A 16,994-nucleotide genomic window follows, 5' to 3' on the forward strand; every position below is an offset into this window, starting at 1 on the left:
TTTTCTTCCTCCTCCTCCTCCTGCTCCTTTCCCTCCCTCCCTCCTCCTCCTCTCCTCCTCTCCTCCTCCTTTTTATTTTCCTCCTCCTCTTCTCCTTTTCCTCCTCCTCCTCTCCTTTTCCTCCTCCTCCTCTCCTTTTCCTCCTCCTCCTTTCCCTCCCTCCTCTTCTCCTCCTCTTCTCCCCCTCCTCTCTCCTCCTCTTCCCCCCTCTCTCCTCCTCTTCTTCTCCTTTTCCTCTTCCTCCTCTTCCTCTTTCACCTCTTCCTCTCCTCCTTCTCTTCTCCTTTTCCTCCTTCTCCTCCTCTCCTTCTCCTCCTCCTTTCCCTCCCTCCTCCTCTTCTCCTCCTCCGGCTAGGTCTTCGGTTGGAGATCCCGCCACTCCCCCGGGCCTGGCAGAAGGAGAGACAGATCACAGGCGCATCCCCTTCCTCTCCCCTTCCCTCTCCCCTTCCCCTCTCCCGGCCCCCAGTGAGACCCAAGCCGGGCGGGGGGGTTGGGGGCGACGTCGGCAGCCAAGGCTCCTTCCTTTCCTCCCCACCCTTCCCTCCCTCCATCTCTCCCCCTCCATCCCCCCGCCTGTGTCCATCACTGTCAAAGTCCTCCGGTTCCCTCTCCTCCTCCTCCTCCTCTGCCTCTCTCTGGCCACCTCTCCTATCTGTCCCTCCTATCCGCCCCCCGGCTCTCTTTCTCCCTTTCCAACCATCTTTCTCCTTCCCTCCCTCCCATTCCCATGACTATCATTTTAATAATAATAATAGTGGTATTTGTTAAATGCCTACTATTGAATACTATGTGCCAGGTGCTGTACTGAGCACTGGAGTGGATACAAGGAAATCAGGTTGGACAGAGTCTCTGTCCCTTAACGTCGGGGCTCGCGGTCTCAATCCCCATTTTACAGATGAGGGAACTGAGGCCCAGAGAAGTGAAGTGATTTGCCCAAGGTCACAGAGCAGACAAATGGCAGAGCAGGGATTAGAACTCATGATCTTCTGACTCTCAAGCCCGAACTCTATCCACTCTGCCATGCTGCAAGCTCCCTCTGGACTGTCGGCTCATTGTGGGCAGGGAACTTATCTGCCAGATCTGCTGTATTGCACCCTCCGAAGCGCTTAGTACAGTGCTCTACACACATAAGTACTCAATAAATACCACTGATTCATTCATTCGATTCATTTAATCATATTTGTAATAATAATAACAATAATGTTGGTATTTGTTAAGCACTTACTACTTGCCGAGCACTGTCCTAAGCACTGGGGTAGATACAGGGTAATCAGGTTGTCCCCCGTGAGGCTCACAGTCTGAATCCCCATTTTACAGATGAGGTAACTGAGTCACCGAAAAGTTAAGTGACTTGCCCAAAGTCACACAGCTGACAGGTGGCAGAGCCGGGATTAAAACTCATGACCGCTGACTCCTAAACCCAGGCTCTTTCCACTGAGCTCCGCTGCTTCTCTAAAGAAATGATAATGATGGTATCTGTTAAGTGCTTACAATGTGCAAAGCACTGTTCTAAGCGCTGGAGGGATACAAGGTGATCAGGTTGTCCCATGTGGGGCTCACAGTCTTAATCCCCATTTTACAGATGAGGTAATTGAGGCACCTAAAAGTTAAGTGACTTGCCCAAAGTCACACAGCTGACAAGTGGCAGAGCTGGGTTTCGGACCCATGACCTCTGACTCCTAAATCCGGCTCTTTCCACTGAGCCCCGCTGCTTCTCTAAAGAAATGATAATGGTGGTATTTGTTAAGCGCTTACTATGTGCAAAGCACCGTTCTAACGCTGGGGGGATACAAGGTGATCAGGTTGTCCCACGGGGGCTCACAGTCTTAATGCCCACTTCACAGATGAGGGAACTGAGGCACAGAAGTGAAGTGACTTGCCCAAAGTCACATGGCTGACAAGTGGCGGAGCTGGGATTAGAACCCACGACCTCTGACTCCCCAGCCTGGGCTCTTTCCACTGAGCCACGCTGAGCACTTACTGTGTGCAGAGCACTATGCTAAGCACTTGGGAGAGCACAATACAACAATAATGACCTGGATTCATTGCAAGGGAAAAACTAACCCCACAGTGTGACAAGGAAGGATTTCTGAGCAACTCATCACCATCTCGGCCACAGGCACCAGTGACCCGTCGCCCCGTCCCCCCATCCCCAGGGCCCCCATGGCAGTGTATTAAACGGGAGTGCCGGGCAGGGGGTGTTTTCACCTGCACCATCAAGGCTCAGATGAGTTTTGGAAGGTTTCCGTGACTGGTGGCCCCCAAGAGATGATGGTGAGCAAGTGAAGGAACTGAGGAATCTGCAAAATGCCTGAGGCCTCCTGCGGGATGATGCCAATGTGCTTCCGTGGCACGGACTTTTTCTCCCAAAAGCCCACCTTACAACCTGAGGGCTTTCAGGGTCAGCATCAACTTGCCCACGAGTATCCCTTCGAGCCTCCCAAAGTGGCCTGCACGACCAAGATCTACTATCCCATTGTAGCTGAGAACAATCAGGGTGGGCCTGCGCTTCAGCGGCACTGAAAACTGGAAACCATCGGTCCAGATCGGCCAAATCCTAGAGGCGCTGATCTCGCTGTTGAACAAACGACAGTGGGGTTGACCAGCTCACCGAGAACCTGGAGTCGTTCCAGAAGGTCAAGTTCACCCTCTCTTCTGGGGAGAAACGCCCTGCTTAGCCCCGATCTGGCCTCTCCCCTCTTTCCCACTGACTAGGGAACACTGTTTGCATTCCCCAAGTGTCAATCAGAGGCATTCAAACCACCTGGGGCCACTGGATAAATCGGGCTGCGTGGAGGGTTGTCTAATATTTAGCATAATAATAACAGTAATAATTGTGATATTTGTTGCCATGTGCCACTGTACTAAGCACTGGGGTGGATACAAGCTAATCGGGTTGCATACAGTGTCTGTCCCATGTGGGGCTCACGGTCTTTATCCCCATTTTGCAGATGAGGTAACTGAGGCCCAGAGAATTTAAGTGACTTGCCCAAGGTCACACAGCAGATAAGTGGACGATCCAGGATTAGAACCCATGACCTTCTGACTCTCAGGCACATGCTCTATCCACTATGACACAGACCAACAGAGTTGAGAGGGGAGGTGGGAGTGGGACAAACACAGGTGGGGATGGGAAAGGTTGGATGGGTTTTAGACTGTGGGCCCCATCTGAGACAGGGACTGTGGTCAACCTAATTTCCTGGTATCTGCCCCATAGCTTAGTACCATCCTTGGCACATAGTAAGCACTTTGCGAATGGGAAGCAGCGTTGCCTAGTGGGTAGAGCAAGGGCCTGGGAGTCAGAAGGACCTGGGTCCCACCCCTGACTCCACCACTTGTCTGCTGGGTGACCTCAGGCATGTCATTTCACTCCTCTGTGCCTCAGTTCCCTCATCTGGAAAATGGGAATTACTACTGTCAGCACCACGTGGACATGGACAGATGGACTGTGCCCAAACTGACTGGCTCCAATTTATCCCAGTTCTTGGTACCACGTCTGGCACATAGTAAACGCTTAACAAATGCCATAAAAAAACATATCATTATCGTCACCATGACCGCTACCATCTTCACTATCAAGGCGTATGAGCAGGGGCCTGGGAGTCAGAAGGTCATGAGTTCTAATTCTGGTTCCACCACTGGTCTGCTATGTGGCCTTGGGCAAGTCACTTAATTTCTCTCTGCCTCAGTTACCTCACCTGTAAAATGGGGATTAAGACTGTAAGCTCCAAGTGGGACAGGGACCGTGTCCAACCCGATGTTTAAGCGCTTAACAAATACCACAATTACTATTATTATTACCGGGTGGGGAGTCCTCTTCCCTCAGCCTTCCCTCTGCCAGCCAGGGTGGTCACTGAGGGCTGTGTGGGAGGAGGGACAGATCCCTGAAACCCACACCCACACTGCACCAACCACACCACTTCCATCACCTCAGGGAGGGAACCTGGTAGGGAATGGGGCACCAAGAGTAAACCTCTGGAAAACTGTTCTTTAAAATTTTTCTCATCGCAGTCAGCTTAAAAATTCCCCTTCAACTGGTGCAGTAGGCTTATTACAAAAATCTCCTAGAAGCTCGAAAGGAACACTCAGTCAAGAAGTTTGATGTCCCTCACTCTCTCCCCCAGAAACAGAAACTTCTTAGGCTACTTGTTTTCCTCCCAGAAAGAAAGAAAAACAAATGAAAAAAAACCTTTCCTTGAAATTTTTCCTTCTCTCTTTTTCCTCTCCAAGAGCAAGCACATTTTACCTCCTGCCTACTATTGGACTTGACTGCTGTTCACTATAAAAGGAGACTGAGCTGTTCAAGAGAGTTCACTGGAAGGTTGTTTGACTGTAATTTATCCTCTTGAAGCACTCTCCCTGAAAGCCCTTTTTCATATCTGACTGGAAACCCAAAACATAAGATCCCCATTCTAAGTCTATTAAAAATACATAAAAGTTGGAGTGATCATATGAGATTTTTTTTTGCACAATACCCTTAGTGATGCAAGGTGGAATAGCAGGCAGTAACACAAAAAATGAAAGTCCAAATACACAAATCCTGCCCCACGTGGGACAACCTGATTACCTTCTATCTACCCCAGTGCTTAGAACAGTGCTTGGCACATAGTAAGCGCTTAAATATCATTATTATTATTAGAAGAGATCCTCCCCCTCCCATCCTCTGACTGTAGGGGTTCCTCCAGGGTCAGTTCTTGGCCCTCTTCTATTCTCCATCTACACTCACTCCCTCGGTGAACTCATTTGCTCCCATGGCTTCTACTATCATCTCTACGCCGATGACACCCAAAACTACATCTCCTCTCCTGTTCCCTCCCCCTCCCTTCAGGCTCGCATCTCCTCCCGCCTCCGGGACGTCTCCATCTGGATGTCTGCCCGCCACCTAAAACTCAACATGTCCAAAATTGAGCTCCTTATCTTCCCTCCCAAACCATGTCCTCTTCCTGACTACCCTGTCACTGTGGATGGTAAGACCATCCTTCCCCTCTCTCAAGCCCGCAACCTTGGTGTCATCCTTGACTCCACTCTCTCATTCACCCCACACATCCAATCCATCTCGGTGACGGTCTCACCTTTACCTATCGCCAAGATCCGCCCTTTTCTCTCCATCCAAATGGCTATCGTACTGGTACAAGCTCTCATAATATTCCGGCTGGATTACTGTGTCAGCCTCCTCTCTGATCTCCCTTTCTCCTGTCTTTCCCCACTCCATTCTATTCTTCATTCCGCTTTCTGGATCATCTTCTTGCAGGAACGCTCTGGGCCTGTCACTCCCCTCCTTAAAAACCTCCAGTGGTTGCCCATCAACCGCCGCACTAAACAAAAACTTCTTACTCTGGGCTTCAAGGCTGCCCATCACCTTGCCCCCTCCTACCTCTCCTCCCTTCTCTCTTTCTACTGCCCACCCCACAAGCTCCGCTCCTCTGCGGCTCACCCCCTCACCATGCCCCATTCTCGCCTATCCCGCTGTCGACCTCTGGCCCACGTCCTACCTCTGTCCTGGAATGCCCTCCCTCCTCACCTCCGCCAAACTAACTCTCTTCCTCACTTCAAAGCCCTCCTGAAAGCTCACCTCCTCCAAGAGCCCTTCCCAGACTGAGCTTCCCCTTTTCCCTCTGCTCCTTCTGCTCCCTCTCTGCTCCCCCTCCGCCCTCTGTTCCCCCCCTTCCCCCCTTCACCTCCCCTCAGCTAAGCCCCCTTTCCCTCTGCTCCTCCCCTTCTCCCTTCCCCTCCCCTCAGCACTGTGCTCATTTGTATATTTTTAATACCCTATTTATTTTGTTAATGAGGTGTACATCCCCTGGATTCTATTTTCTTGTTTTTGTCGGAATGTCTCCCCCGATTAGACTGAGAGCCCGTCACTGGGCAGGGATTGTCTCTATCTGTTGCCGAACTGTATATTCCAAGCACTTAGTACAGAGCTCTGCACATAATAAGTGCTCAGTAAATACTATTGAATGAATGAATGCATGAATGAAAATGGGGAGAGATTTGGTCTTTCTAATTAGAGATGGAGACTGCTCTCTGTACTTTGATCTCATCTAACTCACCACTGACCCCTTGCCCACATTCTTCCTCAGGCCTCGAAATCTCTCTCCATTTATATACAACAGTCCACCACTCTCTCCTTCTTCAAAACCCTTCTAAAATCACATCTCCCTCAAGAGGCTTTCCCTAAGTCCTTTATGTCCCTTATCTGTCCTCCCCTGGGCACTTTGTTGCCGAATTGTATATTCCAAGCACTTAGTACAGTGCTCTGCACATAGTAAGCGTTCAATAAATACTATTGAATGAATGAATGAATTTACTACTCACCCTATCCTCACAATACTTAGGTTAATGTTCTTATGCTCTACTATTTCCCCTATCCTTAATCTATTTTAATGTCCACCTCCCCTGCTAGGCTTTAAGCTCCTTGTGAGCACGGATCTGATCGGATCTGATGTTTCTACCAACCCTGTCGCATTGTACTCTCCCAAGAACTTAGTACAGTGCTCTGCACACAGTAAGTGCTCGATAAATACCACTGATCATTTGACTGATTAAAGGGAGAGGGACTTTGGGGAGAGGGAAGGGCGTGGGAAAGAAGTTGGCAGGCAGCAGGAGAGGTGGGAACCAGGCACAAGGAGGAGATAAGAGTGAGAGGTGCAACGAGCGGAAGCTGTGAGGTAGGAGAAAAAGGTGGTGAAATAGAAGGGAGCGAGCAGATTGAGTGCCTTAAATATACTGGTCAAGAATTTCTGCCCGATGCAGAGAGGAATCCAGACTCCCCGCTCCAGTCTATTCTTCATTCCGCTGCCTGGCTCATCTTCCTGCAAAAACGCGCTGGTCATGTCACTCCCCTCCTTAAAAACCTTCAGTGGTTGCCCATCAACCTCTGCACGAAACAAAAACTTCTTACTCTGGGCTTCAAGGCTCTCCATCACCTTGCCCCCAATACCTCACCTCTCTTCTCTCTACTGCCCACCCCGCATGCTTCGCTCCTCTGCCACTCACCTCCTCACCGTCCCCTGTTCACTCCTATGCCGCTGTTGACCTCTGACCCACATCCTACCTCTGTCCTGGAACGCCTTCCCTCCTCACCTCCGCCAAACTAACTCTCTTCCCCACTTCCAAGCCCTACTGAGAGCTCACCTCCTCCAAGAGGCCTTCCCACACTGAGCTCCCCTTTTCCCTCTGCTCCCTCCACCCCCCCTCACCTCTCTGCAGCTAAACCCTTTTCTCCCCCCTTTCCCTCTGCTCCTCCCCCTCTCCCATCCCATCCCCTCAGCACTGTACTCATCCGCTCAACTGTATATATCTTCATTACCCTATTTATTTTGCTAATGAGATGTACATCACCTTGATTCTATTTATTTGCTATTGTTCTAACGAGATGTTCTTCCCCTTGATTCTATTTATTGCCATTGTTCTTGTCTGTCCGTCTCCCCCGATTAGACTATAAGCCCGTCAAAGGGCAGGGACCGTCTCTATCTGTTACTGATTTGTACATTCCAAGTGCTTAGTACCGTGCTCTGCACATAGTAAGCGCTCAATAAATACTGTTGAATGAATGAATGAATGAGCAGCCATTTAGGTTTTAATAATAATAATGTTGGTATTTGTTACTATGTGCAGAGCACTGTTCTAAGCGCTGGGGTAGATACAGGGTAATCAGGTTGTCCCACGTGAGGGTCACAGTTAATCCCCATTTTACAGATGAGGTAACTGAGGCACCGAGAAGTTAAGTGACTTGCCCACAGTCACACAGCTGACAAGTTGGCAGATCCGGGATTCGAACCCATTACCTCTGACTCCTAAGTCCGTGCTCTTTCCACTAAATGATAGCTTAGTACAGTGTTCTGCATACAGTGAGTCCTAATTAAATCAATACATTGAATGACTGATGATCTAGGCAGTGACTCAAATAGGGATGGAGATCCTGTTGAGAAAAATCAGACGTTAGCTCTGGTCTTGGCAGGACTGTTAGCCGGAACCCCTCAACCTCTTGCAATCTCTGTTACTCAGTCTCTCTGAATCTCCATCTCTCCACCTGCTGAAAGGAGATGATAATCCCTCTCCTTCTCTGAAGCAGTTTCATAACCATGTGATAATATTTGTTCTCCTTCCCTCCCACACTCTTGGTTCTGTGTGGGACAGGAACTGTGTTTGATCTGATGATCTTGCATCTACCTCCAGCACTGGGCACCGTGGTAAGCACTTCATTCAGACCATTATTTTAACCTTATGGGTTTTCTGGAGAAAGGGGCAACCAATCAATCAAGGTTGCTTTATCAAAGGCACATCTCCTCCAAGAGGCCCACCCAGACTAAGCCTCACTTTTCCTCATCTCTCATTCCCTTCTGCGTCACCCTGACTTGCTCCCCTTGCTCTTCCCCTCTCCCAGCCCCACAACACTTAAGTACATATCTGTAACTTTATTTATTTGAATCAATGTCTATCTCTGCCCCATCTAGACTGTGAGGTCGTTGTGGGCAAGGAAAGTCACTTTTTATCGTTATGTTGTACTCTACCAAGCACTTAGTAGAGTGCTCTGCACACAGTAAGCGTTCAGTAAATACGATTGAATGAATTAATGGTATTTGGGGGCCATATAAGACTCTACTTCCCTGCAGTCTAGGCTTGAACATGAGCTTTCAGTCTTACCCTCAGGTCTTTAGCTCCCTGATGCTAAAATAAGCCCAGGAAATGGCTGACCAAGGGAAGTGGAGGTGGTAGAAGGAATGCTTTGAAGTAGGGGTGAGCTAGGCCTCAAGTCTGTGAATGAGTGCCTTTAAAATAATGGTATTTTATATAGTAGTTAAACACTTACTATGTGCCGAGGCACCACTGAGTCCCGGGGGTAGATACAAGCCAATCAGGTGGGACACAATCTCTGTCCTACATGGGGCTATCTTAATTTCCATTTTAAAGATGAGGTAACTGAGGAAGGGCAAAATGAAGTGACTTGCCTAAGGTCACACAGCAGACAAGAGGCAGAGCCGGGATTGGAACACATGTTCTTCTAACTTCCAGGCCTGTGCTTTATCCACTAGGCCATGCTGCTTCTCTGCACTTTCATGCCATGTGGTGGGGATAAAGATAATTATTCAATAATATTTACTGAGCGCTTACTATGTGCAGAGCACTGTACTAAGCGCTTGGAATGTACAACTCAGTAACAGATAGAGACAGTCCCTGCCCTTTGACGGGCTTACAGATCAGACAAGGTCTCTGTCCCACACTGGGATCACAGTCGAGGAGGGAGGAAGGATAGGCATCTCTACCCATCTCTCTGGACCGCAGTATCTGCCATAGAAGCTTGCTGGACCAGAAGTTGTGAGATTAAAGCTGAGGTTGAAAGTTGATAGTTGTGCCTGGGCACTACCCTGAGGTCTGGTCAGTTTCACTAGAGCAAAATAACACTGGCCTTGGACTCCCAAGTCACCATCTTGGGATCCCAGGAATGGCCGATGTGGCCCCTCTAGCTATGTGGAGAAAGGAAAACGGATGGATAGATGAGTAACTGCTGAATATTCAAAATAATAACAATAATGGTAATTGTCTGGCACTGTATTAAGCTCTGGGGTGGATACAAGCAAATTGGCTTGGACACAGTCCCTGTCCCACGTGGGGCTCACAGTCTCGATCCTCCTTTTACAGATGAGGTACCTGAGGCAAAGAGAAATGAAGTGACTTGTCCAAGGTCACACAGCCGGCCAGTGGCAGAGCGGGGATTAGAACTCATGACCTTCTGACTCCCAGGCCTGTGCTCTATGGTAGGGGGTGTGCATTAATTTTTTTATGGTACATGTTGAGTGCTTACTGTGTACCACGCACTGTACTAAGCGCTGGGATAGATACAAGGTAATCAGGTTGTCCCACGAGGGGCTTACAGTTTTAATCCCCATTTTATAGATGAGGTAACTGAGGCACAGAGAAGTTAAGTGACTTGCCCAAAGTCACACAGCTGATAAGTGGCGGAGCCAGGATTAGAACCCACGACCTCTGACTCCCAAGCCCGGGCTCCTTCTGTGGGTTGGACACAGTCCCTGTCCCACACAGGGCTCAGACTTAAACCCCATTTTACCGATGAGGAAACTGAGGCACAAAGAAGTGAAGTGACTTGTCCAAAGTCTCACAGCAGGTAAGAGGCAGAGCTGGGCTTAGAATCTGGGTCTCCTGATGTTCTCGCCAGGAGGCCACACTGCCTCACATCTATCAGGCTCCAAGTCCCCGTAGAACTACAAATTGCTTTACTAATAAAGAGGTGTCCAATGGGGAGTTGTGGCACTGAGGTAGGAGAGTCACTGAGAGGGATAAAGGAGGATCCCATTCACCCATTCATTTATTCAACGGTATTTATTAAGCGCTTACTGTGTGCAGAGCACTGTACTGAGAGCTTGGGAAAGTACAATACAACAGAGAGGGAGTGGTAGGCAAAGGATCTACCTAGTACAGTGTGTTCCCAGCGTGGCTCAGTGGAAAGAGCCCGGGCTTGGGAGTCAGAGGTCATGAGTTCTAATCCCGACTCCGCCACTTGTCTGCTGTGTGACTTTGGACAAGTCACTTCACTTCTCTGTGCCTCAGTGACCTCATCTGGAAAATAAGGATGAAGACGGTGAGCCCCACGTGGGACAAACTGATCACCTTGTATCTCCCCCAGTGCTTAGAACAGTGCCGGGCACATAGTAAGTGCTTAACAAATACATCATTTATTTTTTTTTAATTTTCTCCCTCTAGATTGTAAGCTCGCTGTGGGCAGGGAATGTGTCTACTAATTCTGTTGTGTTGTACTCTCCCAAGAGCTCAGTACAGTGCCCTGCACATAGTAAGAGCTCAATAAATACCATTGATTAATTGACTGCACAATGAAGGGGCAAAATCTTCAAAGCTTTACTGAAATCATACTCCTCCAAGAAGGGCTTCTGCAGCTAATTTTTACAGAGTTGGTAGACGTGTTCCCTGCCCGAAATGAGGTTATAGTCTAGAAGGATGTTTTGACTGGGCGATGGATTGATTGATTGATTGATTGATTGATTGATGCACCCTGACTCTCAGCTGCTTTTCAATGCCTCTCTCTGGGACTAATTTGTAAGTCCAGGGGGCAGGGAATCTGTCTACTAATTCTGTTGTGTTGTACTCTCCCAAGTGCTCCGAACAATGCTCTGCACGCAGTAGGTGCTCAATAAATACCATCGATTGATTGATTGAAGTTTGTACTTGTACACCATGGCGTTCTGTAGCAACAGAATCTCCCAACCTATTGGGAGTGACAGGCTTGCATCTCCTCTTACCTTCAGGACATCTCTACTTGGGGGTCCTCCCGCCACCTCAAAACTCAACATGTCCAAGACAGAACTCCTTATCTTCCTTCTCAAACACTGTCTCTTCCCCTCTTCAAAACACTACTTAAAGCTCACCTCCTCCAAGAGGCCTTCCCAGACTGAGCTCCTCTTCTCCCTCTACTCCCTCTACCGCCCCCCCTTCACCTCTCCGCAGCTTAACCCTCTTTTCCCCCCATTTCCCTCTGCTCCTCCCCCTCTCCCATACCATCCCCTCAGCACTGTACTCGTCTGCTCAACTGTATATATTTTCATTACCCTATTTATTTTGTTAACGAAATGCACATCGCCTTAATTCTATTTATTTGCTATTGTTTTAATGAGATGTTCATCCCCTCGATTCTATTTATTGCTATTGTTCTTGTCTGTCCATCTCCCCCGATTAGACTGTAAGCCCGTCGAAGGGCAGAGACTGTCTCTATCTGTTACCGATCTGTACATTCCAAGTGCTTAGTACAGTGCTCTGCACATAGTAAGCGCTCAATAAATACTATTGAATGAACTGTCCTCTCCCAAACTTTCCCATCGCTGTAGACGGCACCGACATCCTTCCCATCTCGCAAGCCCACAACCTTGCTGCCATTCTTGACTCCTTGACTTCACCCTACATATCCAATCCATCGCAAAATCCTGCCTTTCTCACCTTCACAACATCGCCAAGATCTGCCCTTTTCTCTGCATCCAAAGCGTTACCACATCAGTACAGTCATTCATCCTAACCTGCCTGGATTACTGCATCAGCCTCCTTTCTGACCGCCCAACTTCCTGCCTCTCCCCATTTCAGTCCATTCTTCACTCTGCTGCCTGGATTATCTTTCTACAGAATCACTCAGGGCACGTCGCCCCCCTCCTCAAAAATCTCCAGTGGTTGTCTTTCTACCTCCATAACTAACAAAAATTCCTCACTTTTGGCCTTAAAGATCTCCATCACCTCACACCTTCCTACCTCACCTCCTTTTTCTCCTTCTACCTCCCAGCCCGCACACTCCGTTCCTCTGGTGCTAACCTTTTCACTGTGCCTAGATCTCACTTCCGACTCCTGGCCCAAGTCCTACCTCTGACCTAACACACCCTCCCTCTTCAAATCCGCCAAACAATCACTCTTCCCCCTTCAAAGACTTACTGAAGGCACACCTCCTCCAAGAGGCCTTCTCAGACTAAGCCCCACTTTTCCTCAGCTCCCTCTCCCTTCCTCGTCACCTTGACTGGCTCCCTTTGCTCTTCCCCCATCTCCCTACCCCATAGCACTTATTTATATATGTATATATCTATAATTCTATTCATTTGCATTGATGCCTGATTACTTGTCTTGATGTCTGTCTTCCCCCCTCTAGACTGAAAGCCCATAGTAGGCAGGGATTGCCTCTCTTTATTTCTGAACTGTACACTCCAAGAGCTTAGTACATTGCTCTGCACACAGTAAGTGCTCAATAATTATGACTGAATGAATGAATGAATGAGAGGAGGCCTTTACTCCATGATTGGTGAACTTTTATTCCCCTTTTTCTTGAGCACTGCCACTTCTTCTCCTTGGCTGGACCAAAAACTTTCAGATTCTAGAAACGTTATGAAATTTGACATTTGGATTTTCTCACTGGGGTTTTAAGCAAATGTAGTATTCAAAAAAAAAAGGACTTCGATTGACAGCTAGTTTTTTGTTGTTGTTGTTTATCCAGAAACCTGATATTTCAGGTCCTTTCCAGCAACTACTGGGTCAGGGTCTCCTGACTCTTTTCCACAATCAACTCTCCTTGACCTAACTGGGAATTACAGACAAATACGAAAGGCCAGGGCAAATGGTCATTTTATTTCATTAGCAGTGAAAGAAGTTAAGATTGACCCCAAATCCTGCCTTGTGATTCTTTACAAATTATGAAGGGGCCTCGTTTCAGCCTTCTGGAGAAATATGATCACTAGAAATGGGTTTGAAACCCCTTGGCAGTCAGTTCATGTTTAGAAGGTGCTGACAGGAGCTTCCTTTTAAATGTGTTTATTTTGGGAAGACTTACAAAAGTGAGAGACAGAGAGACTCTCCCCTGCAATTGCCAGATTTGACAATGAAAATTGTGCTCTTGGTTGAAGATGAAAAATATTCCTAGAACAGTACAGTAATTGAGGGCAGGGAAAATGGGCTGGCTATTATCACATGTTGAAAATAAATTCTTCTTTTGTAGAAAAAGAAATCCAGCTTATAGTTAACTACCCTCTTGGGTCTGTGCCAGACACAAAAACATTCTCCTTAGATTTGCTGCATGCGTTTGAAGTGATCCTATGTAAATGGTGGTGTTACCTCTTAATTATTTCATAAGGCCTATAGATGAGCTTTGGGTTGATTTTCTTTTTTTCTCATTAGATCCTGAATACTTAATTCTTATAATTACAATTTTTCTTTCACTTTATCTTTGTTTTTAAGACAAATTGAAGGCTGAATTAATTAAAAGTCCATTTCTCTGTCATCTTTTTCCAATTCTAAGTTTTCAGTTGATGCGCATCCTGTTTATATTTGGGCAGAATTTCATGAGTGGGAGAAACGGCTTAGCCTAGCAAAAGCGGTGTGGCTTAGTGGAAAGAGAAATGGCCTGGGAGTCATAGGACCTGAGTTCTAATACCAGCTCTGCCAGTTGGCTGTGGTTATGACCTTGGACAAGTTGCTTCTTTTCCCTGGGCTTTGGCACATAGCAAGTGTTCAATAAGTACCACAGTGATTTTCTTACTTCCTATTTTATAAAATTGATGAGACAGTTTGTGTCAGGGCTGGTAGCAGGTGAAGCATTTTGGGTTGTGAATTACCTCGATCAGGCCACTGGAAGGCCCGTTAGGGATGGCTACCTTTAGGGCATCCACCATTTGTGGCCCTTGGAGAAAAGGAGACAGTGCAGTGACCCCTACACTGACGTCCCCCTCCTGATGGAAAAAAAAGTCAAGGACGGGGCCGAGGCTTCATATTTTGGTAAAAAGGAAGCAGTTTGGTGATTTTCTCCATGGATATTTTCCAAGAAGATAGCTCCCTGGGGAAAACCAGGGAAGCAGCGGGGTCAAGTGGAAAGAGCATAGGCCTGGGAGTCAGAGGACATGGGTTCTAATCCCGGCTCTGCCAAGTGTCTGCTGCTGCCCACAACGAGTTTGCCGTGTCTTAGTAACTTTATCCTTAAAATGGGAGCCCCATGTGGGACATGGACTGTGCCCAATCTGACTTGGCCAAGTCACTTCATGTCTCTGTGCCTCAGTTAGCTTATCTGGAAAGTGGGGATTGAGACTGTAATCCCCACGGGTGACAGGCACTGTGTCCAACCTGACTGATTTGTATCTACCCCAGTGCTTAGTGCAGTACTTGGCACATCATAAGTTCTTAACAAATACCATAATTATTATTATTAATAACCTGTGAAAGCGACTTAATTTTACAAAAAAAACCCCAAAAATCACACTGGTAAAATCAAGATCTTCCTACCTTCAATTTGACAGCTTCCTGGGGGTTGCTATTTCCAAGGCAAAATGTCAGGGATTCCAAACCAAATAGGGCTAATGCAGTCTTGAGCACTAAAAGCCCTGTTGGTGATTTGAAAGAATTAAATCTCTTCTTAAAGTGTCTTATCTACTCTCAAGGTGCAACTTTAGGAACGGGAGAATTGGAATTATTAAGAGCATTCGAAATCTACATTATGCTTAATTGACATTGACTGCTGTAATTAAACTTCACTGAAGCCAAGTGAATTTAGTTGGTTAGGAGTATACAGTAGTTCCAGATCATACATGATGAAAATATTTTGTATTCCAGTGAAGGAAGGCTAAGCCCTTATTTTCCCTCCCAAATCCTCTCCTCCATATGTCCCATTTCTCAAGCCCATTTCTCAATTATTTGTCATTATCCTGGACTCCTCTCTCACTTTCAACCCCTATATTGAGTCTGTCACCAAATCCTGTCAGTTCTCCCTTCACAACGTCCCCAGAATCCACCTCTTCCTCTCCAATCAAATTGCCACCGTGCTGGTCCAAGCACTTGTTATAGGCCAATTAGACTACGGTTTCCATCTTCTTGCTGACCTCCCTGCCTCCAGCTTCTCCCCCATCAGTCCATACATCACTCTGCTGCCCAGATCATTTTTCTAAAACGTGATTTCATACACATCTCCTCAAAAACCATCAGTGGTTGCTCATTCCTCTCTGCACCACACAGAAACCACTGACTTCAGGCATGTAATCAGCTCTTTGTGCCTGGATCTCACTCCCCTTTCACTTCTTTTTTTAATGGTATTTATCAAGCTTTTACTATGTGCCAGGCTCTCTACTAAGTGCTGGGGTAGATACAAGATAATCAGATTGGGCACAGTCCATGTCCCACATGGGGCTCACATCTTAAGGATAAAGTTACTAAGACACAGTAAGCTCGTTGTGGGCAGGGAATGTGTCTGTTTACTGTGTACTCTGTAATTTACTGTGTAATGTGTACTGTACTCTCCCAAGCACTGTATAAAGTACGCACTGAATAAATATGATTGAATGAATGAAAAAATGAAGTGACTGGCCCAAAGCCACACAGTTGACAAGTGGCAGAGCCGGGATTATAACCCAGGTCCTCCTGATTCCCAGGCCCGTGCTCCATCCACTAGACCACACTTACCACTGCTTGCCCCATCATCAAGGCCCTTCTTCTGAAAACACAACTCCAAAGAGGCCTTCTCTGTTGAATTCTTCATCTCCCCAGCTTATTTCAACTCCCCACCACTTCTCCTCTCTCAGGGTCACACCTGGAAAGTTTCCAGTCCTCTACCAGTCTCGGCTACTGGAGGGAGAGTCAAGCAGAGGCCTACCCATTCCATTGCTAGCTTGGCCAGTGGCTAGTGAGTGGAAGGCAATCTGCTACAAGTCAAAACTCATCTGTGCTGGGCAGCAGCAGCCCAGGAGAGTGTCAAGCGGGGAAACTCAAGTTTACTGCTCAGAGGGCGGCAATGGTAAATCACGTTCTTATTTTTACCAAGAAAACTCTGTGGATATGCTACCAGATTGCTGGTGGAGGTGGGGCAATCTGGGTGAGATGTGTCCATGGAGTCGCTATGGGTCGGAAGTGGCTCGACAGTATATTACAAGACAAGGCTACCATATCAGCCTTTCTGAATCACCGACACATTTGGTTACTTCCTCCTCTCCATCCCATGGCGATCAAGGGCAGGGACTGTCTCTATGTGTTACTGATTTGTACATTCCAAGCGCTTAGCACAGTGCTCTGCACATAGTAAGCGCTCAATAAATACTATTGAATGAATGAATCAATCACCAATCCTATTTATTGAGTGCTTACTGTGTGTAGAGCACCCTTCTAAATGCTCAGCCCTTATGCACCTATCTTTATCCTCTGTTTTTTCCCCCTACCTGCAATTTATTTTAGTGTCTGTCTCCTCTGCTAGATTGTAAGATCCATTAGAGAAGGGATCATGTCTAATAACTCTTTAGTACTCTCCCAAGCGCTTAGGGTGAGCACACAATAAACACCGCTGATTGATTCTCCTAAGGCCGACAGAAAATCAGGGTGGGTTAGAAGACGAGACTAAATCATGCCCAAAATAAATCAAATTCCGATCGAGCGAATGAGACTTTCTCTTGGTAGGGCTTTGCTGTACTGATGAAGCTGAATGTAAAATACATAATTTTGTTGGCAAGTTAAATAAA

At 47.2% G+C, this 16,994-nt stretch overlaps 1 non-coding gene across 1 annotated transcript; it reads left to right on the forward strand.

The window, feature by feature from the left end:
• Positions 1–16,057: 16,057 nt before the first annotated feature.
• Positions 16,058–16,195, forward strand: LOC114812512. Its single transcript, XR_003760164.1, has one exon. It is a non-coding gene; the product is annotated as a small nucleolar RNA SNORA7 (small nucleolar RNA).
• The last annotated feature ends 799 nt before the right edge of the window (positions 16,196–16,994 follow it).

The sequence above is a fragment of the Ornithorhynchus anatinus genome, chromosome 5 (genome assembly GCF_004115215.2).
Source record: "Ornithorhynchus anatinus isolate Pmale09 chromosome 5, mOrnAna1.pri.v4, whole genome shotgun sequence".
Taxonomy (NCBI): domain Eukaryota; kingdom Metazoa; phylum Chordata; class Mammalia; order Monotremata; family Ornithorhynchidae; genus Ornithorhynchus; species Ornithorhynchus anatinus.